The sequence below is a fragment of the Eurosta solidaginis genome, chromosome 3 (genome assembly GCF_040869045.1).
Source record: "Eurosta solidaginis isolate ZX-2024a chromosome 3, ASM4086904v1, whole genome shotgun sequence".
NCBI classification, from domain to species: Eukaryota; Metazoa; Arthropoda; class Insecta; order Diptera; family Tephritidae; genus Eurosta; species Eurosta solidaginis.
Window position 1 is genome coordinate 233,044,613 of NC_090321.1, and position 24,722 is coordinate 233,069,334.

Below are 24,722 nucleotides of genomic sequence, written 5' to 3' on the forward strand. Positions count from 1 at the left end.
GTTAGGGCAGAACAACGTCTGTCGGGTCTGCTAGTACTCGATAAAAAGGAAAACCTATGAATTAGAAAATTTAAAATATGCTCATAAAGTGTAGGGTACATCGCAGCCAGCTAATGCCGTGTTGAACATGTTTGAATTGTCAGCCAACGAAATGTTGCAACGAACCGTATGCAGTGATCCAGCCAAAGAGCATTGAGCGAAATCGAATAACAAAACTGACAGCGCGCACAGAACCAAACCGCATTTGATGAAGCAAGTTTGCCGCGTACGGGTAGAGGCAAGAACGAAACGTGAAAGCAAGCGTTTACGCCAAAAATCAAAATACGTAAAACAAGAAAAGAACAACATACATACATACGGTTAAATATACATACTAAATGTATGTTTTAAAATAAAATAAAGTGTTTATAATTAGAAGGGATAAGTTTTTTTGAAAAAAAAAAAAAAAATTGGTGAGCAAAAAAATAAATGTTGTTTTCAAAATTATCAAAAAAAATCTTACAATGCATTAATGCTTACAAATGCATTTATGAAAAATAAAAACTTCAAACAAAGAAAACAAGCAGCAAGAATAGCGCAATAGCGCAACAGACTAGCACAGCGGGCTAGCTAAATCGGTAAGCGGCAGTTAAAAAAAACTTTCGAAATTTTTGTTAAAGTAGTTCAAAGCGCACGCTACAAAAGCAAACGTCAGCATTAAGACTCAACAATAATTTGCGCGCCGCCGCGTCCCGCTGAAACCCAAGATCGTGTAAAAATCGCAACGCGGCAACGCAAGCAGCGCGAGTGTTTTTCGTCTATCTTGTCTGGCCTGATTACGCTAGCTGTTAGCGTAGCATCGTGCAACAAACTAGCAACACAAAATTAGCAACAACACAAGCAGAACCATTTCAAAAAATTTTATAAGCTTGCTAAATCTAAAGTTAAACAGCGCATAAAACGATCGTCATCAGCAGCACCAGCAGAGTCAGCCGTCTCAGCAATATCATTAGTGTCAGCGTAGACGAAGAATTGTGAAATTTTTTTGCTTGTAAGGCAAAAAAAAAAAAAAATAAATAAAAACAAAGCTAAAAATTAAGCAAGTGGAAGTAAAAACAGTAAAATAGCGCACAGTGTGAGTGACTTAAGTTAAAGAAAGAGAAAAATTGTTAAGAAAACAAAATAAATTAAAAAAATTGTATTTTGCGCAGAGAAATTGACCGTTAGTTTAAAGTGCAAACTCATTAAAAAAATGTAGGATAGTATTAACTACAAAAAAATGTATACAAAAAATAGTCACAGTTGATTAAAAGATAGCAGTAAAAACATTAAAGAAGTCTAAAGCACAAACAGGAAGCACCACCAAAAAAAAAATCATACAAAAAATTTATTCGCTAAGAAGAAAAAAAAAAAAATACCAATCATCATCATTTCGAGAATTTATTTTTGCGCTAAAAAGTATCAGCACAAAATTATCGCTACAAAAAAAGGAAAAACAAAAACGTCACTGTAAACAACTTACCTACGCGAATCGCAAAATCGTCTAGTCACTGCGGAAACGCGCAACAAATATTTGTATTAGTAATAATATTACATAGACAAATTGCATTCATAAAACTAATTTAGCGCGCTCGGATTAAATAAAAAATAAAAGCCTTCTATTTTTTACTTCTAAATAATTTGCACTGAAGAAATTGGTGAGCGTCAATTAACGTCGTCTATTTAAATAACAACGTTCCAGCAATTACTCACAATAAGCCGATAAGCAACCCTGCAATTGCAAACGTCATTGGTTTGTAGGGACTTATTGAATTCGTTAAGCTGGGCCGCATCAAGTGTTTTCTTATTTCGAAAAAATATCTTTCGAGATTTGTTTGTAAAGAGAGTGGATTTCGAAATCAGAATTAAAATCAACAAACTGTTTCTTGAGAGCAAGCAGCTGTGATTTAAGGTAAGCATTTGGATTGGCTAGTCAATAAATAAGGACTATATTCGTTAAGTGACAAGTTAAAAAAAACTTTCTATACAAGGCAATCGAAACGGACGATAGAAAAACAAGTAACGAAGGCTAAATGCCCCATTACTGATACTTAGCATAGACTTGACTTGGCGTAAACTTGGCAACTTAGCCACGATTATACTCCACTTAGCGCATACAATCTGGCATCATAATCAATAAATGTCAATTTGTATGACAAAATCTCAAAATGAAATGGAAACAAACAAATGGCATCTCAAAATGTAAACGTCACTTAGAACTTACATAGAAAATCAAAATTCAACAGACTTCTAAAGGCCCCATTACTGATACTTAGCATAGACTTAACTTGACTTGGCGTAAACTTGGCAACTTAGCCTTGATTATACTCCACTTAGCGCATACAATCTGGCTTCATAATCAATAAATGTCAATTTGTATGACAAAATGTCAAAATGAAATGGAAACAAACAAATGGCATCTCAAAATGTAAACGTCACTTAGAACTTACATAAAAAATCAAAATTCAACAGACTTCTAAGTCAAGTTAAGTGTTGCCAAGTTTTGAGTAATCAGTAACATGCAATGTTCATTTAACAGAACTGTAAGTGACAGTTCTCAAGCCAAGTCAAGTCTATGCTAAGTATCAGTAATGGAGCCTTAAGGGTCTGTTGAATTTTGATTTTCTATGTAAGTTTTAAGTGACGTTTATATTTTAAGATGCCATTTGTTTGTTTCCATTTCATTTTGACATTTTGTCATACAAATTGACATTTATTTAAAAATAAATTTCAACGCTGATTATGATGCCAGGTTGTATGCGTCAAGTGGAGTATGATCGTGGCTAAGTTGCCAAGTTTACGCCAAGTCAAGTCAAGTATATGCTAAGTATCAGTAATGGGAGCTTTAAGTCAAGTTAAGTGTTGCTAAGTTTTGAGTAATCAGTAACATGCAATGTTAATTTAACAGAACTGTAAGTGACAGTTCTCAAGCCAAGTTAAGTCTATGTTAAGTATCAGTAATGGGGCCTTAAAGTCAAGTTAAGTGTTGCTAAGTTTTGAGTAATGAGTAAAATTCAATGTTAATTTAACAGAACTGTAAGTGACAGTTCTCAAGTGAAGTCAAGTCTATGCTAAGTATCAGTAATGGGGCCCTTAAGTTCGGGCTTAACCGAACATTACATACTCAGCTGAGAGCTTTCGAGACAAAATAAGGGAATATCACTATGTAGGAAAATGAACCTAGGGTAACCCTGGAATGTGTTTGTATGACAGTATTTTAGAAGGGAGTGGGCGCAGTTCTATAGGTGGACGCCTTTTCGAGATATCGTCATAAAGGTGGACCAGGGGAGACTCTATAATGTGTTTGTACGATATGGCATCAAATGAAAGGTATTAATGACGGTTTTAAAGGGGAGTTGCCCTTAGTTGCGTATAAGAAGGCGTTTTCGAGATATCGGTCACAATGTGGACCAGAGTGACCCAGAACATCATCTGTCGGGTACCGCTAATTTATTTATATATGTAAACCACGAAAAGTATTCCTGCCATAATTCCAAGGGCTTTTGAATTCGCCCTGCAGAACTTTTTCATTTTCTTCTATTTAATATGGTAGGTGTTACATCCATTTTACAAAGTTTTTTCTAAAGTTATATTTTGCGTCAAAAAACCAAAGCAATCACCATGCTTCATCGCTTTTTTCGTATTTGGTATAGAATTATGGCATTTTTTTAATTTTTCGAAATTTTCGATATCGAAAAAGTGGGCGTGGTCATAGTCGGATTTCGCCCATTTTTAATACCAAGATAAAGCGAGTTCAGATAAGTACGTGAACTAAGTTAGTCAAAATATATCGATTTTTGTTGAAGTTATCGTGTTAACGGCCAAAAGGAAGGACAGACGGTCGGCTGTGTATAAAAACTGGGCGTGGATTCAAACGATTTCGCCCAGTTTAACAAAAAACATTTACCGGCATAGAAGCTACGCCCTTACCAAACTTCACAAGGATTATTAAATTTTTGTTCGACTTATGGCATTAAAAGTATTCTGGATAAATTAAATGAAAAAGGACAGAGCCACGCCTATTTTGAAATTTTCTTTTATTTTTGTATTTTGGTGCACCATATCATTACTGGAGTTGAATGCTGACCTAATTTACTTATATACTGTAAAGATATTCAATTTTTTGTTAAAATTTTACTTTTAAAATTTTCTTTTAAAAAGTGGGCCTGTTCGTCTTCCGATTTTGCTAATTTTTATTTAACACACATATAGTAATAGGAGTAACGTTCCTGCTAAATTTCATCATGATATCTTCAACGACTACCAAATTAAACCTTGCAAAACTTTTAAATCACCTTCTTTTAAAAGTGGGCGGTGCCACGCCCAATGTCCAAAGTTTTATTAATTTTCTATTTTGCATCATTAGGTCAATCCACCTAACAAGTTACATCGCTTTATCCGTCTGCGGTAATGAATTATCGCACTTTTTCGGTTTTTCGAAATTTTCGATATCGAAAAAGTGGGCGTGGTTATAGTCCGATTTCGTTAATTTTGATTGCGATCTGAGATGAGTGCCCAGGAACTTACATACCAAATTTCATTAAAATACCTCTAAATTTACTCAAGTTATCGTGTTTACGGACAGTCGGACGGACGGACGGACATAGCTAAATGAATTTCTTTTTTCGCCCAGATCATTTTGATATATAGAAGTCTATATCTATCTCGATTAGTTTATGCCGTTACGGATTACCGTTATGCGAACAAACTTAATATACTCTGTGAACTCTGCTCAGCTGAGTATAATAACAAACTTTATGAAAGACTGGAATGTGAAGCCGAAACGGCTTCGTTTTTCTTTTCATTGGAAGTGTCTCATTGCGGATTTCAAGAGGAAATCATATACTATGTATAACTTACGATATCAATTGAACGGAGCCTTTTGTTCATGTGGCTAAAGCTTTACCTTCTATACTGTCATGGAGGCCTCCAGGTTTGGTTTTGAAACTGTTATGTATATTATGGTCAACTTAGCTATGGACTATTACTTCAATATTTATAGTTTTTAAAGCAATTTATCAATAGTTTTATCAATCTTCTAAAATGTCAGTCACTTATCATGGCTTTTGAAAACACGGTTGTAACTGTATGCATAAAACATCGATGTTTGAGACATGAATTGGTGCTATGTATGCATGCCAGTATAAATGAACGTTTATTTCTTTTTAACACGTGTAGTTTCTCAGGGAGCATGCATACTCTATTCCTCCATTTGTACTATTTCCGTATGCATATGGTTGTATTAATGCCGAATGCATATAAAAGCGCTAGAAAACGTGTATACATCCATACGTATGTTTCATACGTACGAAAGCACTATCCCTGCATTGATAAATAGGAATTTATTCTACATATGTATGTAATTACAATAATAATTATATTAATATAATGAGAGATGACGCACCTTGAAGCCATCAACTTGGATTGTATGCACCATTAATACACGCACAGTTCTTACCGGTTTATTCGAACCCCATGAGTTTGTCTTTACAAAAGTTCAATGGCGGCAAAGCAGCCTAGGACAAACGGTCGGTGGTCGTGAATAATCCTCAATACATTCCAAGTTTATTGCTCCAAGCTGCCAAATCCCTCATCAGTTATTCATGTCCTGGAGTTGTTTTCGAAAAAAAGGATTGTTTCAAGTACATACATTTCGTAAATACGAATAAATTTTTAAGACAACAAAGAAAAGTCAAAGAGTCCTAAATTATATACAGTACTGCTCAAAATTTTTTATATTAAAGTGCAAATCACAATACATGTACAAAATTGTATATACACTCACTCACACTTTTTTTTGTACTTAAAAAATAAAAACTTAAGTTTTCGATTTTCGATTGCTTAAAACAGTTCGCAAATCGCCTTATCATCTCAATACTCAAGACTAATTAAACTTAATTCTGAAAATCCAGCACAACAGCTTCAATCAGTCATTAATACAGCATTCGGATCATATCCACCAATTTTTTTTACGATACGTGATATATTGGCGGAGTTAAAAGGGGGGAGTCACTCCAATTTTTTAAAATTTTTAATCGATATTGCTGGCGACCCAAATGCTGGTCCAAATAGAATATTTGAGTGAATTCGCTTCAAGAATATCTAATCTAGGTTGATGCATAGTTTCAGCAACTGCTCGAGCCTTAACTCAGAAATGGCTGAGACCACGAAAAAGCTCCCCAGCAGGTTAGGCCTGTGGCGAATTCCTTGATGTTCAACTTCGAACTGAGCGCGAAACTTGAGCACGCTGGGTATCGAACATCTCAAGAGGCGCACATGCGACTTATCACGACTTTTTATACTCTTAATATAATGTCAAAATAGAGGCGTATGGAAGTTTCCAAGCCTTATCTCAAATTCCGAGGTCAAACCCTCAAGTGGCTGGATTAGTTTTAATTGCTTAATGAATCAATCGTACAATACAAATGTTTTTCAGTGCCATAATATTATTGTATAATTTTTAGCTGTCAATTTGTTAGTGTAAATTTGTTTTTTATACCGAAATGCTCGTTCATGCTATGAAAGTGCTTTTGCTTTACACTCACATATAAAAATCAATAACTTCCATATGCATTTTATTCATATATGAGGGAATACGGGAGTGCTTTGAAAATTGATTTTATATTTGAAGTGTAAATTTTTATCTGTGCCTATGATTGGGAACAAAACAAAAACAAAAGTGCTATAAGTGTGTAAGGTTGAGCAGCTCTGGTTATACACGTCAGACAAAATTCAGAAAAGTGTATTTTTGCAAACATACGATCTTTGATACAGCATGCATAAAACTTTATCCACTCGGGTACCAATGAATTGTTCATACTTTTTCACTAATACAGCACGCATACTATTTGTATGAGTAAATATGTTTTCATTTCAAAAAAATATGAATCTTAAATACTGTAACGAATTTAGTGAAATTCCATTTATTCAAAACTTTCTGTTAACGTTGGAATCGCTAAACTGTATATAAATATAAATAACACCAATATTCAATAATGCAAAATGGTCTTTATTAGACTACTTTGAGAGTACTTCACAATAACACTTACACTTCACAACCAATAGCGTGCTTAAATCAAAACTGCTTAGTAATGCCTCAGCTTGCGCTGCTTTTATACTCTCGGTTTCCTCGTTCACCTATTTCTCCTAAGGTGTAGCAATTTCGTGAACTTCATGCTTGGTTACCAGCCATATACATGTATATTTGTGGTTTGTAGCCATATGCGTGTGTATATGTGAGTAATACTTCGGCTGATGGTGCGTATCTCTCCGTTGCCTGGTATGTATGTGTGTACATGATGATTGATTTGTTTACGTACATACATACGGGTGGCTGCTTAGTATCAGCTTAGGGATGATAGTATCACTTAGTGATGCTAATATTCGTCACAATACTATTTCACGCATTTAGCATACAACTGATTTCCGTGCTTTGCCACTTATGAACTAACCCAGAAGCTTAGTCCAAATACAATGCATATGCACTTACATCAATTTGCCTCTTTCGTAAAAACATCCTTCATGTGACTAAGTAATTTCAATTTTACTTGATAAAATTTTCTTCGTTAAGGTTAATGGTGTATTTTATTTAATTGACCACAAACATATTTAACTTAAAATATGCATAAAAAAAATTGTGACCACAAAAACTTTACTAAAATAACGAAAAGGAGAGAATGAGCAGGAAATCCAATACCGAAAAACTAAAAAAGCATACAATGACTGCAAAAATATATGCATAATGCTTTATTTTTCAAGATACATACGTGAATACACATACCACCATATGAATAGTATTAAATATTTGTATTGATGCATCAGTGGGATACAAATTAAACACTTGAAAATTTTTCAAAAACGGCAGCTGCAAAATTTGTTGCAGTAAACACGAGTAACAAAAAAAAAAAAAAAAAACAAACACTCGAACGCAGCACAAAGCAAAAGGCGCTGAAAAATACGCATTTCAATTGACTCGAAATTAAAAAAGGCAACAAAAGGTGTGGTCCATATAAGGGTAATAGTGTTAAGAAGCCTAAAAGCAGTACATACAAATATTTAAGGCGTCTTACATTTGCTGCACATACATATGAATATTTTAATGCGCGCGCATGCGCAGACACATCCACCAAAAAAAGACAAGGCAACAAACAAGCCAACTGACAGTGTAGCATTTATACTCGTTTCACCACATATACGCACCTAGATTGTTCAATAATGAGTTTGGCGCACATTCTCTTGGACGTGAAACAGCTGCTCTTCCTTTTGCTGTTCGCTTTTAAAGGACGAAAAGATAAGCATGATTGTGTATAAAAAATTTCACCTGGCGGCATTTAAATATTTTCGTAATTGTGTGTTTGAAGTACGTCCTGTGTATATGAAACGTTTATGAGCTGCAAGAAATGTGCATAATGATATAAATACCATATTTAGGTACAAGTTGTACAAATCTCTGTTAGAGTATGTTAATTCTGTGTACGCATGCGCACTGCTGAGATTTTATTGTGCCCTTAATAGCTTCTTTATAATTTTATTACTTGATCACATACTTGAAAAATCGAATTTTTTAAAAAGATTAGAAAATTTTTTTACGATTAAACAATTAAAGCTATGAATCATCAATTTGTACAATAGAAAACTTCATAAGTTTTACAAATTTTATAAGATAAACTAGTTTTCTAGAACGAAGTAGAAGCTGTGCTTATACTACACAATAGTCCAGTCTATTGATTAAAGCAAGTACATAACAAGACGTTGATTCTAGGATGTGGCTGATGACCATGAAGATTAAGTGGGTAACAGTAGTCAACTGTTCAAAAGCTTCACGTTCGTCATACCCATTAGCAGACCTGCTCAACCCCTATACACTTATAGCACTTTTGTTTTTGTTTTGCTCTGAAGAATAGGCACAGGTACAAATTCACACTTTAAATATAAAATTTTCATAGCACTCCCGTATGTCCTCCCATGTAAATTCGATTCATATGAAAGTGCACTTATGCGATTCCGAAAGTAGTCTTTTAGGACGACATTCAAACACTTACTTACAAATAAAAAGTTCGAATTTTTTTTAAATTTTCCCGATTTTTCGAATATTTTTGGGGCTAGTTTGTATAACTCCCGTTACAAATTCATAGAAGTTTTAATTGGCAGAATTTGATAAAATTTGCATCTATTATTTCCATGATACAAAAAATGGAGGTAGTTCCATTTAATGTGACGTCAGCCACTTGACTTTTGCGGGGACAATGACAGTTTCATCAAAAACAAGCTACCAGCTTTAAACATGTTACAGAATGTTAACGAATACGACTCAATTACTTTCATAGTTATTTTAAATAAAAAAGAAAAAATTATCCCCACGCGTTGGAAATATTTTAATACGAAATTTCAGCCTAAAAAAGAAGGTATTTAATAAATTTTTCGAGTTCCCGAAAATTGTTTTGGTGGAAGAAACATGGATCGCAGTATGCAAAGTAAAGGAAGACAGCCTTTCCAAGTTTGCTCAGAATACTTTGACAAAACATACACCTTTGTCAATTGCTTGTCCAAAGAAGGTCTTTATAAACCAACCACGTAATTTCTAAGGAGTTTGACATACTTAAACGCAGTTTTTATGAAACTTAACAGTGATAAATTGGCTACAAGTCTATATTTTTTTATTTATTGTTTAATTCAAGCGTAACGCTGGAGAAAGGAATTGTTAAACAAATGTTTAGGGAGAACATTGCCCTGTTGTTCTGCAGGTTAGCCATTAGTTGTGAGAGTTCATTTGACATGGATGTGGCGTCCCACAATTATAACAAACTAAATACCTGCCATACACTGCAGACTTTGGAGTTATACTTTTTATCAACATGCCTTGAGAAATATCCACGGAAGAGGCATGATAAAAAGGCCATGCTATAACAACAAGGTTTTTCATGCATTTTTTTTGTCTTGGGGTCAAGCTGCCATGAAGATATGAGTCATTTACCAATGTATGAGTCATTATCCAAAATTTTTGAATAAAATTGCATGTTTTACTGTATTCCCAATCGATATGTATGCACATAAATCCTGCTAGAGCATATTATTATTGTCACAGACGAGCATTGCGTTTTCATCCTGAAAGAAATTCCCATCCCTTAAAGCAGATAGATTTAAATTTATTCACAAACTCTTTGTTTTAAATGTCACACCCGTCAAAAGGTAAACTGCATAACTTAGTATAGTTAAAGTATAAATTGCATTCTAGTTTGAGTGTAAAATATATCGAGAAGCCAATTTTGAAAAGTTTTTATATTGTATTTAATAATTTGGAAAAAATTTAAACAACATGAGATCAGGACGGACAAGGCGACACCTGTTTCGATTATACCTTGTAAATATCTTCAAAGCCTTTTCTCCCGGGAGTGGGATTTGAATCCGCACTACTACGATGGTTGAAGTGTTACAAACGCATTCAGCCACGTCATGCCTTAGTTGTTGTAAAGTTTTTCCCATTATTTTTTATATTGTTTGATTTTGATAAGGCAATCATCTACTCTCAGTAGTTTCGTGGTTATTTACTTTATACTTGAGCTAAAAAGTATGTCGACATTTTTACCCTAAAAGCATCGAGCATCGATTTAAAAAACTGAACTGTCTATGACTCCAGCATTCTTATATAAAGTTATATGCACTTTTTTTTTATCAGAGTACTTTCTGATTGGTAGGCTCTCGTAAAGCATAGAATTCCCAGACTACAATCAACTCAATTAAGTACTAACAGTGTAGCACCTATTCATGTACGCTTTTTATCATCAAATTTCTGTTGAAACGACAGTAAGGGAAGTGGGTCAAATGTTTATCAGTTGAAGCTACTTTTATTTATTTTTGTTATTACCATTATTATTTTTTGTTTTATTTACACGGCAGGTAGGTACTTGAACAGGTGACGATTTAATATGAGACCATGCAGAGCTCATATGTACATTGTATTTATGTAGGAGCTTATGCTAGAAATATGACACAGTCACTTGCATTCTAACATGAAGGGTTGGGCATTGTTCGAAATAAGCACGTTGTGTTATTAAAAAACTAACAACTACACGCAAATATATAAGGCCATCAGTTCCCGGGAAAAGCAACATCAAACATATATAAACAGGTCTTTCAATTCGAAAAAAGTATTTCTAAGCGGGGTCGCACGGAAGTGATTTGGCATACACTAAAAGTGTATTTCGGCAATGAAAAGCTTCTGAGTGAAAAGTGTTGCAGATGCCGTTCGGAGTAGGCGTAAAATATGCAGGTGCCGTCCCGCCAATTTGTAGGAGATATACAATTTTGAAGAGAAGCTTGGCTTAAAATATATATCGTCGACTTATATTCAATACGCATAACATGAAGTACTCTAATCGGTGACAATAAGTCCCATTGTTCAAATCAGTTTTTTGTTCTAAGCTCAATTTAATTTAAAGTAAAAGTCAGATAAAGCTTTTTGCTATTCAACTGAAAACTATCTGTGTAAAAAATATTCCTGACCGAGGTTTTTTGCAGGGTAAAGAAAATATTAGTTTTATGAATCTAGTGTTTACATACGTTGAGTCATTTTTTGAATATGACGCCTTGCAATCGTGGTTAAAGTGCTTGGTCCCATAATGAGAGTCATGATATTGGTTCTTTTGTCGGTATTATCAACAACGTTAGCGACTTATGAACGGATCGACGAACATGGTCCAATCAAAAACCTTTTCGACACTTGTAAAATTGAGATTATGTTTATATTCACCCCTTTACACCATTACACCCCAACTTTATTCGATTAAACCTGTAAAACCTATGCATGAGTATAGCTGGATATAGAACTGTATGCTGATAAAGAATTTTGCTTTTGAAAACTTTTCAAAAATAATTTCATTGCTGATAGAGTAATTTTCAAAACAATTAATACTATTTGAGCTAAGTTTTGTTGGTATTAATGTTCAATATGATAGGTGAGTCACAGAACATTTTCCCATTTAAAACTCATTTTTGATAAAATTGAGGGTATTGAGTAAAAGCCAATGATGTGAATTTTGCCCAACTCTGCATTTAGGACGTATTTTTTTAATTCGGTGCTATATTTTCAAATACTCATATTAATTTGTATATCAGGGAATATGATCACTCAAACCTCACTTGGTTTTGAATAAATAAAAGCAAAAGGTAAGCATTAGAAAAATGGTTGCAGCAACAAATCTATACGGTTTAAGCACCTTTTTAAATTTTTGGTACACCAGTTTTGAATCTCCCAAAGTACTACCAGCTTAAACCAAACTGAGAGACGAGATGACGAGAGAAGGGCAATGAAATCCAAAGAAAGTTTGAAATCAAAACTATAAATTTTGAAACTACCAGAATAGAAAAATTAGTAAAATTCTGAAAAAAATTTCTGCAAAACGAAAAGCTATAAGAATTTTGTTTAAATTACAAAAATTAAACAACAAAAAGAGGAAATATCACCAATAGAATTTGCAATAGGTAGGCAAGTAGTTGGCCTAACTTTGTTATTTTAAAAAGTGCTTTAAAATATTGTTTTCCTTTAGTTGTATTTATCGTTTCCGGAGAGAACTTATAAATTTGCAGCGTGGGGACCGCTACCCTATGGTAGTAAAAAGGCGACCGGATATAGCAGAATTGTTTTCTTGTAATTTATACATTAAAATCGAAGTCTACAGATTTCATTCCTTCGTCCGTAAATATATATGTGTTCACAGGTTATAATCGCTTAAGCCTAGATAAGCGGTCCCTGTATACATTTCTATTAATTTTCATTTGGCCTTGAATGATAATTTTTAAAATTTAACCATTATATTCGAGATTTGAAGCGTTTTATACAACATCTTCGATGATATGATTCTAGACTTAGGTCATTATGACCTGTGCCCACATATAAAAGTGTGCACATGTTCATTAGTTGTATAATCTACTTTAACGTCGTATGTTGTTTGTAAAAATAAAAACGAAGGGTGTTTTTGAATAATAAAAAAAGCAATTTATTCATGAGGTTTGATCAAAAATATCCATGCATATTTTAAACAAATGTGGACTAGAACTAAATGCAACCAGGTTTAGATTAAACACCTTTTAGGTTTCAAATTAATAAAATGGTAAAGTTTAAATTTCAAAACCTAAATTTAAAATCCAAACTCAATTCAAAGCTGTCGTTCCGATAAGTATATGCTAATGTGAAATTTAAACCAAACCTTGTCCGTACTGATGCCACGTTCTTTAAATTTTTCCCGAATTATTAAATAAATTATAAATTATAAATTGCTTCAAATAAAGGTTTTCGTACATTTAAAAGCAATAAGGGTAACCCCCGCTTAATTCATACAAAAATTCTTTGTAGTTATCAGTCGACAAAAAAAGTTAAATAAGCAAAAGATAAATGCTTTTCAACAGTTAATTTCCAAGCGGATGGAAAACGGCGAATGTTACTCTCGTTCCTAAATCAAATTCTTCGGATTCCTGCAAAGACTTTAGACCAATTAGCCTACTGCCTGCTTTATCCAAAGTATACGAAAAGCTACTATCAAAGCAGATAACTGACTATATTCATGACAACCACTTGCTGTATGAAGTCCAATCCGGTTTCAGAAAAGGGCATAGTTGTACTACATCCATGTTGAAGATTCTTGAAGATATACGTCCAGCTTACGACAACAACGATCTTACGGTATTTGTACTTTTAGACTTCTCAACAGCTTTTGATTTTAAAATAATACTTCGCAAGCTCGAAAGTTACTATCATTTCAGCCCTTACGCAATTAAGTTAATGCAAAACTATCTCACTGGCCGATTCCAGTGAGTTCAGTACGGTGATAGGCTCTCTGACTTAAAGTCCATAACGTTGGGCGTTCCACAAGGATCCATCCTAGGACCAATTTTGTTTACACTCTTCATCAAAGACATAGTCGCCTGTTGCCGCCACGCAACCATACATCTTTACGCTGACGATACCCAACTGTACATGTCGCGCCCGATCGGGCTCACCGAAGACTTATTTGTTAGGCTGAATAATGATTTAAATTGCATAAGTAACTGGGCTCGCTCAAATAAGCTACATTTTAATGCGTAAAAATCTAAGGCGATTGCAACATCGAACGCAGCATACGATTTAAGAAGCCTTCCTGAAATTTTGCTAAATGATGATAAAATAGATTTCCAGGATGTGGTTACCAATCTAGGCTTCAGAATTAATTCTAGTTTTACTTGTGATGATCACATCAGCTCCGTGGTGGATAAAATCTATAACACACTTCGCAATCTTTACAGAACTGCCTACTTACTACCGCTACTACTGAAGCTGGCCAAAACTCTTATAGTACCTCAAGTTTCTTACAGTGAACTTATATATGGTAACCTTTATTCGGTATCGCTTAACAAACTTCAGCTGGTCATAAACGATTTGGTTTTCTAAATGAAAGTACGATCACATATCTTCGTATGCCGCGAAAATACTCGGGAGTGACGTTTGCGATTTCTTAAAAATGAGAAATATATGTTTCCTACACAAGCTTCTGCATTCATAATATCCCCCTTACCTATTTAATAAGCTAACTTTGAATCTATTGATAATCAGGTTGACGGGAACACCCCAATTCTTATGTATAACTTGCTTATTTATTGATTTTTAAATTGGATTTGGGAGTATTTTCTATACTTCCTTTTAAAGTTCCTTTAAGCTTTCGACGATCTGAACGCCAAAAACAAGATTTTGTGAAAACTGCGAAAGCTTAAAAGCTCTATGATGCTCTTTAGAGCACTACTGCTGCAGGAACTCACTCACCCAAAGAATGTAACTTTTAATCAGTTTACAATAATTAACTTAACTTATAATTATGCAATAGCATTTTCCAAAATGTTGTAAATATAAAATAGACTCCAACATTTATTAATAGTTAATCTTGTGTCACATTAAGCAACATTCTTACTAAAAGTGTAAGGAAATACCCGAATTATCAGAAAGGTATGCCAAGGTGCAATATGAGTATATGCTTTGATATGTTAAACAAGGGCATGATTATAGATAAAATATTAGTATTATTTTTTTAGTAGAATCAACATTTTTTTACACAAAATTAAGTAATGTTACCATATATTTGACAAAGTTTTGTGAATGCTACCTTGAGCTATAAAAAAATAGAAAAGCTATATTAAATACCAAAAAAAATTTTACAGGTATAATAAAGCAATAATAAATTACAAATAAATACCTATTTGAAAATATTACAAGTACATTTACATACATACAGCAGCGAACAAAAAAACAGCATCGCAAATTTTTACCAAATTTCGTAAGTGAAATTCTACTTTTTTTCAATATTTTAAGAAAAAAATTATATTAATTTTGTAAATCGAAGTTTTTATTTGTATTTCACTGAATTTTTTGCGAAATCAATTTTGTAGCCCAATCAATTTTAGTCCAACGAAGCATAAGTTATAGGTCTCTCAACATTCGTATTGATTTTGCACAGTTTTTTTTTAGAAGAGCGTTTCAGATTTTCCTCCACTTAAAAAAATTGTTCTTACTTTGTATGGAGGAAAATCTAAGACACCTAACGGAAAAAAAAATTTTCAAAAATCAATGCGAATTTTGAGAGACCTATAACTTGTACTTTGTTAGACTAAATTTATTGCGCTAAAAAACAGCATATATAAAAAAAGTCAGAGAGCTGTAAATAAAAAGTTCGAAATTTTCTCGAATTTCCGAATTATTTTCGAAAAACTTTTTGAGATTGGTTAGCATAGTTTCAGTTGCAAAATTCATAGGAGCTTTTCTTAAAATATCAAAAATGAAACAGAATTTAGCTGCTATTTTTCTGCTCGTAGCTGTATATATAAGGGGTATTCCATCCCATTTCGACCAATTTTGAACCCGACGCCTTTAGAATTGGCTGAAAGTGTTTCTTCTTTTTCTAGCTTACGAAAGACGTTTTTCAGAATTTTTTCAAATTTTTTCATCCAACTCAAAAAAAGTTATGAATTTAAAAAAAAACGGTGTTTTTTTTTCAAAATGCTATAACTTTTTCAAAAATTTACCGTTTGGGATTCTTTTTTTTTTAATTTGTTTTTAAATGTACTTTGCGGAAAAAATACAAAAAAATGTTTAAAGTTTTTTATTAAATAAAAAAAAAATTATCGGCCCACTCCGGAATTAGTGGGGATGATTGCAGAATTGATTAAAGTATTTTATGCGAAAAAAATGGCGAAATTCGAAAAATCTCGAAAAACTGACAAATTACAAAAAAAAACTTTAAACATTTTTTTGTATTTTTTCCGAAATGTACATTTAAAAACAAATTAAAAAAAAAAAAGATCCCAAACGGTCAATTTTTGAAAAAGTTATAGCATTTTGAAAACAAAAGCGGTGTTTTTTTTAAAAATTCATAACTTTTTTTGAGTTGGATGAAAAAATTTGAAAAAATTCTGAAAAACGTCTTTCGTAAGCTAGAAAAAGAAGAAAAACTTTCAGCCAATTCTAAAGGGATCGGGTTCAAAATTGGTCTAAATGGGATGGAATACCCCATATATGCATCATTGTATGTATTTGAAGGTTACCACTCCATCAAAAAAGCAATAAATAACTTCAAACTGTTGCCTGCTGTAAATTTAAAATGTTAACACTACATAATTTACTCATGTTGATACTACCGACTATTTTCGTTTTATTCATAAATTTCCATATTCGGGTTTTCAGTCGAAATAATTAGAAAAACGCCTTTATTATTTAATTGCCGACGTTTCGACCGTTTATTTTGGTCTTCTTCAGGGCTTATAAATCTCTGTTTTCTTCTTCGTCAAGTTTTGCTTTATATATATGTATGTGTTTTTGAATAAAACATAGTCACTCTATCACTTAATTAAGAATACGGAAATTATTTTATAATTTAAAATTACTATTTTCAATAGACAAATCAAAACAATAAATAATTTACTGTTTGCATTTATTGCGTTTAAGTTGACTTAATTCAATGAATTTCCAGTGTAAAGTTATAACAACAAAATTTTTCTTACTTTGTATGGAGGAAAATCTAAGACACCTATCGGAAAAAAATTTCAAAAATCAATGCGAATTTCGTGAGACCTATAACTTGTACTTTATTAGACTGAATTTATTGGGCTAAAAAACAGCATAACTAAAAAAGTCAGAGAGCTCTAAATAAAAAGTTCGAAATTTTCGTAAAATTTTTTCGAATTTCCGAATTATTTTCGAAAACGTTTTTGAGATTGGTTTGCATAGTTTAAGTTGCAAAATTCATAGGAGCTTTTCTTAGAATATCAAAAATGAAACAGAAACAGAATGTAACTGCTATTTTTCTGCTCATAGCTGTATGTATATGCATCATTGTATGTATTTGAAGGTTACCACTCCATCAAAAAAAAAAAAAAAAAAAACAATAATTAACTTCAAATTATTGCCTGCTGTAAATTTAAAATGTTAACACTAAATAATTTACTGTTTGCATTTATTGCTTTTAGGTTGACTTAATTCAATGAGTTTCCAGTATAGCAACAGCAATAACTTTTGTTTTTGTTTAAATACCAACAATAAAATCGTATAAAGTCACAACAACGATTAGCATACCAAACTAATTGACCTTTATTTCAAAGTCATATATACATACATACATGGGCAAATTAAAGCGTGAAAATAGTAGCAAAAAGGAATGAGAAAAGGGAAACGAAAAACACTGTTGCTAACTAATCAAATAGTATTCATCACGGCTAGAACCAATTTAGAACAAAATCGTAATAAATGGCGAAATAAAAAAATTTATTTCCGTCGTAGTTTTCTAATTCCTTAACTTAAGAAAACAGCAATCTTTTTTAATGTAAAAATAAAGGTAACTAACCAAATTTAAAGAAATTCTGAATGAAATTTTGCATTTCTTCTGCAAAAAGTAGTAGAAAAAAGGAGTAGAGGATGGATGCATGTAATTTTGCAGAGAACCTTTTCCTACAGTTATTTAGAAAATGTGATATTGACTTTTGGAACCGAAAACTCGTTTTAAGAAGGCACGAAATGTATTTTATATAAGTCCAATACATTTCAGAAAGTGTCAAATGTACTTTACACAATATCGAATTTGTTTTTATATTGTTTATCGGAAGTACATTTGATACTTTTGCAAGAATTTTTGATTCTTCCAAAAGTACATTTGCTATTTGGTAAAGTAAATTTGATTATATTAAAATTCATTTGATGCCTTCAAAAGACTATTTGTCTGCACAAAAGATCAATTATACTTTCTAAAATCGAATTGATGTTTTCTAAAATCAAATTTATATTTTCAAAAGTACTGTTGGAGCAGGCGTAGACTAGAAAGAAACTTTGAAAATGAATTTTTTCTTAAACGATTTTTCTTTTTCCTACATATGGAGTTTGAGAAGATGCAAATTTTGTGCTATAATAATAAAATTTTTCGAATTTTATTGCGTGAGTACATCAAAAGTACATAAGTGAAATAATTTTTGATTTTAGAATAGGAAATATCAAGTCGTACAATGTAAACTCAAATCCGATAAATTAATTTGTATGAAACCCAAACAAGCCACGAAAGCTTTGTAAATCCTTAAGCACCAAAGGAAAAGAGCAGCATCATTTAATATTTTGTTGATTTCTACTGAAAGCTGATAGCAGATCCTAAGTGAAGCGTGGTGAAGCAGTAACTAGATAGATTGTCCCAAAAACGGTCTAAATCTCCTACTACAACCGCAGTAAAGTTGTAACTCTGATATTCATATGTAATTACAAATGTTATAAAGTTTGACGCTGTTGTGTTATTTGGTTTGATTTGAAAACTGTAATAAATTTAGCGGAATGTGCGATTACTATCTTTTCCGTTTGAAACAGCAGACTACGAAATTAACCAATTCCAATACTATTTACTAACTTTCATAAATAAAGAAGTTCTTACAGTGTTGACTTACAACACTATTATTACAACTAAATTTCGTCTGGGCTTTGACAACTCTGGGTTATACTCGTGCATGCATCGCATTCCAGTGTGTTTCTATTTTTCAGTGTTCCATTCATTACCGGCATCCCTTTTTATACTCAGATGAGCAGAGCTCACAGAGTATATTAATTTTGTTCGCATGACGGTACCCCACAACATCATATACTGATCGAGATAGATTTAGACTACTATATATCGAAATTATCTGGGCGAAAAAATAAATGATTTAGGAATGTCCGTCCATCCGTCCGTCTGTCCGTAAACACGATAACTTCAGTAAATTTGAGGTATCTTAATCAAATTTTGCATGTAAGTTCATGGGAACTCATCTCAGATCGCTATTTAAAATTAACGAAATCGGACTATAACCACGCCCACTTTTTCGATATCGAATATTTCGAAAAACCGAAAATGTGCGATAATTCATTACCAAAGACGGATAAAGCGATGAAACTTGGTAGGTGGGTTGACCCTATGACGCAGAATAGAAAATTAGTAAAATTTTGGACAACGAGCGTGGCACCGCCCACTTTTAAAAGAAGGTAGTTTAAAAGTTTTGCAAGCTGTAATTTTGGAGCTGAGTATGTAAAGTTCGATTACACCCGAACTTAGCCTTCTTTATCTGTTCTACTTTTCACTTGTCTCATGCTTGGGTTTTAAGTGCAATTTTAAACTTCCGTTAAAGTTGACTAGAGTTTAACCTTGCCACTTTGTTCGATAACATAAAATATTGCTGCTCATCTCAGCTTAAGCGGCCAAAGTGGCAGGGTTAAACTCTAGTCAACTTTAACTATAGTTTTAACTCGCACTGAAAAAACGGGCCTTAGTGTAGCTAATGTTCCCCGCGTGATGCAGATTCCGATGAAAATTTAACAAGCCAACGCAACAACAAATTGATTCTTATGCATCATAATCTGCAACACAGAGTCAATTTCGAGATTGACCCAATTAAAAAGGACAAACAAATTTCTCAAAAAAGGTGCTTAGAATAATATTTTTGTTACCCGTTTTTATTATCGTTATTGATATATAGAAAAATTACAAAATTATTTTTTACTAAAGCATACTTCTACTTCTAATTTTCGGAAAAATTCAAGAAAAAATTTGGTTAAAATAAACGGCAACCCTGAGTGAGAGCGGTGTTGTTAATCCGAATATTTCATGTGTATGCATATTATTTGTTAATATTAATTACTGTAATTTAAAAAATTGCCACAAATACAAAAAAGAAATAAAAATAAAAAAATTAAAAATTTAATTTAACTCTAATTATTTACAAAACAAATTTTCTTCATTTAATTATAATGCTTTGGTAACACTATATTTATAAGTGTCGACGTTTGTAAGCACATTCATGTACATATGTATGTATGTATCTATGTTGATGCATTTGTTTTTTCTGGTATTTTGCAATTACTTTGGCCTTAAATATGAAATTTACAAAATAATATTCATAGATGTGATTAATGGCAATTGCTTGAGCCGGTATATTTAATTATAGACAATTAAGAGTAAAAACATAGTACAACAAATTTTGATTTGTGCCGTAGTATGGAGTAGTGTGCTTCTAAAGAGTATATACGTGTATATAGGGTTCCCAGTGGTAAGGGTATAAAATGATCGATTTTCTTTGCTGCTTATCTGTTCCGCTTGTTTGCTCAACTTTAGCCTACAATTTCATTTATTATTGGTCAGTTAAATTTTTTTTTTTATTTTCAATATTTTTGGAAAAAACTTCGATGAGTTTTGTTACTGAAACTAGGGAAACCAATTTCAAAACTGTAGCACAATATATTTTACACTAACAAAGTACCAGTTACAGGTTTCTCAATTCGCATTGATTTTAGTATGTTTTTTATATGGAAGAAAATCGGGGGAAAGAACTGTAAGAAATCAATGCAACTATTGACAGACCTATAACTTGCACTTTGTTAGACTAAATTTGAATTGGTTCACAAAATCAAATAAAAAGTTCGATATTTTCGTAAATTTCTCTCTATTTTTCGAATTTTTCCGAAAACAGTTCTGAGTTTGGTTTGCATAGTTTCCGTTACAAAATTCATCGACGTTTTCTCTCAAAATATCAAAAGTTAAAAAAAGAACTTAATTGAAATTTGAAAAAAAAAAAAATCCACTGCTGTTTTTCTATTCGCCGCTGTAGTACATACAAATGTACTTGAATGAAAGTTTCCACTCGCGTTCACTCAATCATGTCAATCTACACCGGAAGCTTTGATTTGAAATCAGATTTGAATAAACACTGAAAAAGTTTTAGGTTGATATTAACTTATTATAAAACACATAACCCAAAAAAAGTAAATAAATAAATTTAATTTTATATACATATGTCTATTAGGACGACAAGCAAGAAGAAGGGCAGAGGAAGATAGTGGTAAAGGGGCATGAAAAAATAGGAGTAGATAATGATGGAAGAATGTAAAGAGTAAGGGTGAAGATATAGCAGACAAAGGGGATATAACAACAAAATAAGCTATAGGAATGCTTGGCACGATGTTTGTACCTCCGAGGAGATTAAGGCCAAGTTTGCAAGTTTCGATTTGCGTTGCTGTTGTTGTTTTTCTTTAACGACAAAGACACTCCCCGAAGGTTTTGGGGAAGTGTTAACGATGTTGATGGTCCTTTTTTTTTAATAATGCGTATTTATTTCATATTCATGAACTTAGATATTAAATAAACAATAGTTTCAGTTGTCTTGTTTAATATAGTAATACAATCACTCTAGACGAGTTCCCGTGTGCTTGACGATCTTCATATTGATATAATATAAAATTTTATCTATATATATAAAAATCAAATTCTGTGTGTGTGTGTATGTTAGCTATGGAAACGTATTTGCCACACTTCAATCATCACCATAGGTTCATTCGATCAACGGGAAGGTTTTAGGCTAAAAATAATTTCAATTTATAATAGGGGCGTGGCTCCTCCCATACAAATGAAATCGTTGGTACTGCATAACTTTGAAGGTAAACATGCCAGAACATTGAAATTCAGTAAGGAGTTATATGAGGTCAATCCCTAACACCACCAAGAAAATGTGGAATTGGGAAAAAGGGGGCGTAGCACCTCCCATACAAATGGAATATATCATACTGCATATCTCTGGATGTAGTAATGGTAGAATAATGAAAATTGGCAATTAGCTATATGACGTTAAGTCCTAACACCTCCAGTATAATATGGCACCTTCCCTGCAAATGGGATTTTTCAGAACTATGGCTGCCGTACAAACTTAGGTTATTTAAACACCTAAAGTTTGACTGCATTGTTGAGTTTGGCTTTCATTCCTTTTGGACGTTTAGTAATCTGCCACCGTTAAAAAAATGTGTTAGCTTCAGTCTATCTACGTCTTCTATAAAAATCAAATTCTGTGTGTGTGTATGTTCGCTACGGAAACGCATTTCCCACACTTCAATCATCACCAAGTTTTGGCTATAGGTTCCTTCGATCAAGACGGATGTTTCTCATATTTCAGAATTAAGAATTTTAAATAATTTTTTTTTTTTAGGTTATGCGAACGAGCAATCTTAGCTCCCAAAAATTATCATGCTTAGAAAATCAATGATCGCATTCAAAACCAAATTCCTGCTGAAGTGGCGAAATACAAATCGATCGACACAGTTACAGATGGAGATGAAATTGTGAATTATCCAATTGAATTTCTAAACCCTTTAGAACCACCTGGAATGCCTGCGTATATATTAACTTTGAAAATTGGCTAACTAATCATGCTTCTTCGGAATTTAGACCCGCCAAAATTGTGCAATGGAACCAGACTTTGCATTAAGAAATTAATGCCAAATGTAATCGAAGCAACAATCATCAGAGGTAAAAGCAAAGGTCAAGATGTGCTCATACCACGGATCCCAATGATTCCTGCACATTTGCCATTCAATTTTAAGCGCTTGCAGTTTCCTGTACGCCTTGCTTTTGCAATTACAATCAACAAAGCACAAGGACAATCGCTTACTGTTGCAGGATTAAATTTAGAGAGTCCGTGCTTTTCCCATGGCCAGCTTTATGTTGTTTGCTCTAGAGTTGGAACGCCAAAAAATGTGTTTATCTTTGGACCGAACAAAAAACCAAAAATATTGTGTACCCACATGCACAATAAGATAAAATAATAAAATGTTTTAAACGAAAATTTCACCAAATATGCGTACAAAATTCAAGTCAATTTACAGAACAATAAACTAAATTATCAACAAACAAAACAGAAAAAATAACGAAACATTCATTCAATCTCGGGCGTTACAACGTATGCCGGGTAAAGCTAGTTATCTCATAAATATCACACCAGGCAGACATTCTGCCATAACTTTGGTTTACCTACATAATTTGATGCAGGAAGAGTAATCCCTTAGTTTTTTCTCGTTTTCGTTCTCTTACCCCTACTACTTCTCCTTACCCTTATCATTATCCTTATCCATATCTTTATTCTTATCGTAATCCCTATCCTTATCCTTATCTTTATCCTTATCCTTATACTTATCCTTATCTTTATCCTTTTCCTTCTCTCTCTCAATTCCCATCTACTTCTCCTGCAAAATCGGCTAGGTAAAAGTACTTGGCTTGGCCTTTAACTTTCTTTACTAAAATAAAAATTCATTACTCATTAATGACGCACATAATTGTTATCTGCTTTTTAAATTTTTCATATCAAGTTTGCGAGTCTGTCGTCAGTCTGGCGTATGTGTCACGCCAAACAGGCGTGTATATGTGTGACTAAGTACAATTTCCAAAAGCGCAAAATACTAACAAATCTGAAGCCTTTAGTAGTTCTGGTACATTTCACAGCCATTCCACAGTTCTACATAATACATATGTACATCAATCGTGTTTTGTCACCCAACAAAAACATACGATCTGCATTAAAAGCTGACATGTTAAATGTCTGAACTTACAAGACCCTTATGATCACTTTAAAACTAAAAGATATAAAATAAAAACGTAACAAATGAGATATGGAGGTTAAATGTAAACATGCCAAAAGATGCGCATTTATCAAGTCCTCACAGCGGAAACAGCGGGCGGCAATTTCTTTGTATGATCTGGCGAAGCATGATCACTTGATGATCTTTACAATGATGACACTCTCTTTTGTGGGGCGTTAACGATGGTGCACATGGCGCCATTGGCTTCTTGTATTTTTTCCCTCTAGCCTTTTTTGCGATATACATTTTATTGCTTCATTTTTATTAAAATTTTCCGCCGTCTTCGAACCCAATTGTGTTGTTACGCTTTCGCTCGCGTCTGTTCTATTTTTCTATTCGGCAATATTCTTATATGTATGCCTACTTTTGTTCTTATAATTTACATAACATCGTTTCATATTAAGATAAATCACATACGAGGCACATAGCCAGGCGTCAATGCAATTTCATAAAATAAATGCAAAAATATTTTACGACCAAATCACATCCGTCTTTTAAAAATTGCATTGCAGATGGGGTCTATAGAAACGTATAAAATTGCACGTAATGATCTCTGAGAGCGCTCACTGGCAGAAGCGCAACACTCTGGGGGGTTTTTTTTTTAGAAAAATACTTCAAAGTCAAATATCTTAATTACGGATAGAGCTACAGCAGTAAATCGAAATCCTTTTCAATACAACATATTTCTCAATTTTAGATCTAAGTAAATCTTCTAAGATATTAAAGTCAAATTGAATTAAATCCATCACTTTTTCCTACAAATCTACCAATAATTTGACAGCTC

General features: G+C 33.0%; 1 protein-coding gene across 1 annotated transcript in view; it reads left to right on the plus strand.

Moving 5' to 3' along the window:
• Positions 1 to 244: 244 nt before the first annotated feature.
• The window catches only part of edl (ETS-domain lacking), a 69,136-nt gene continuing 44,658 nt past the window's right edge, over positions 245 to 24,722 (plus strand). The window contains exon 1 of the mRNA XM_067775579.1: positions 245 to 1,930. The gene's annotated coding sequence lies outside the window, so the exon portion shown is untranslated. The remainder of the gene's footprint in view (positions 1,931 to 24,722) is intronic.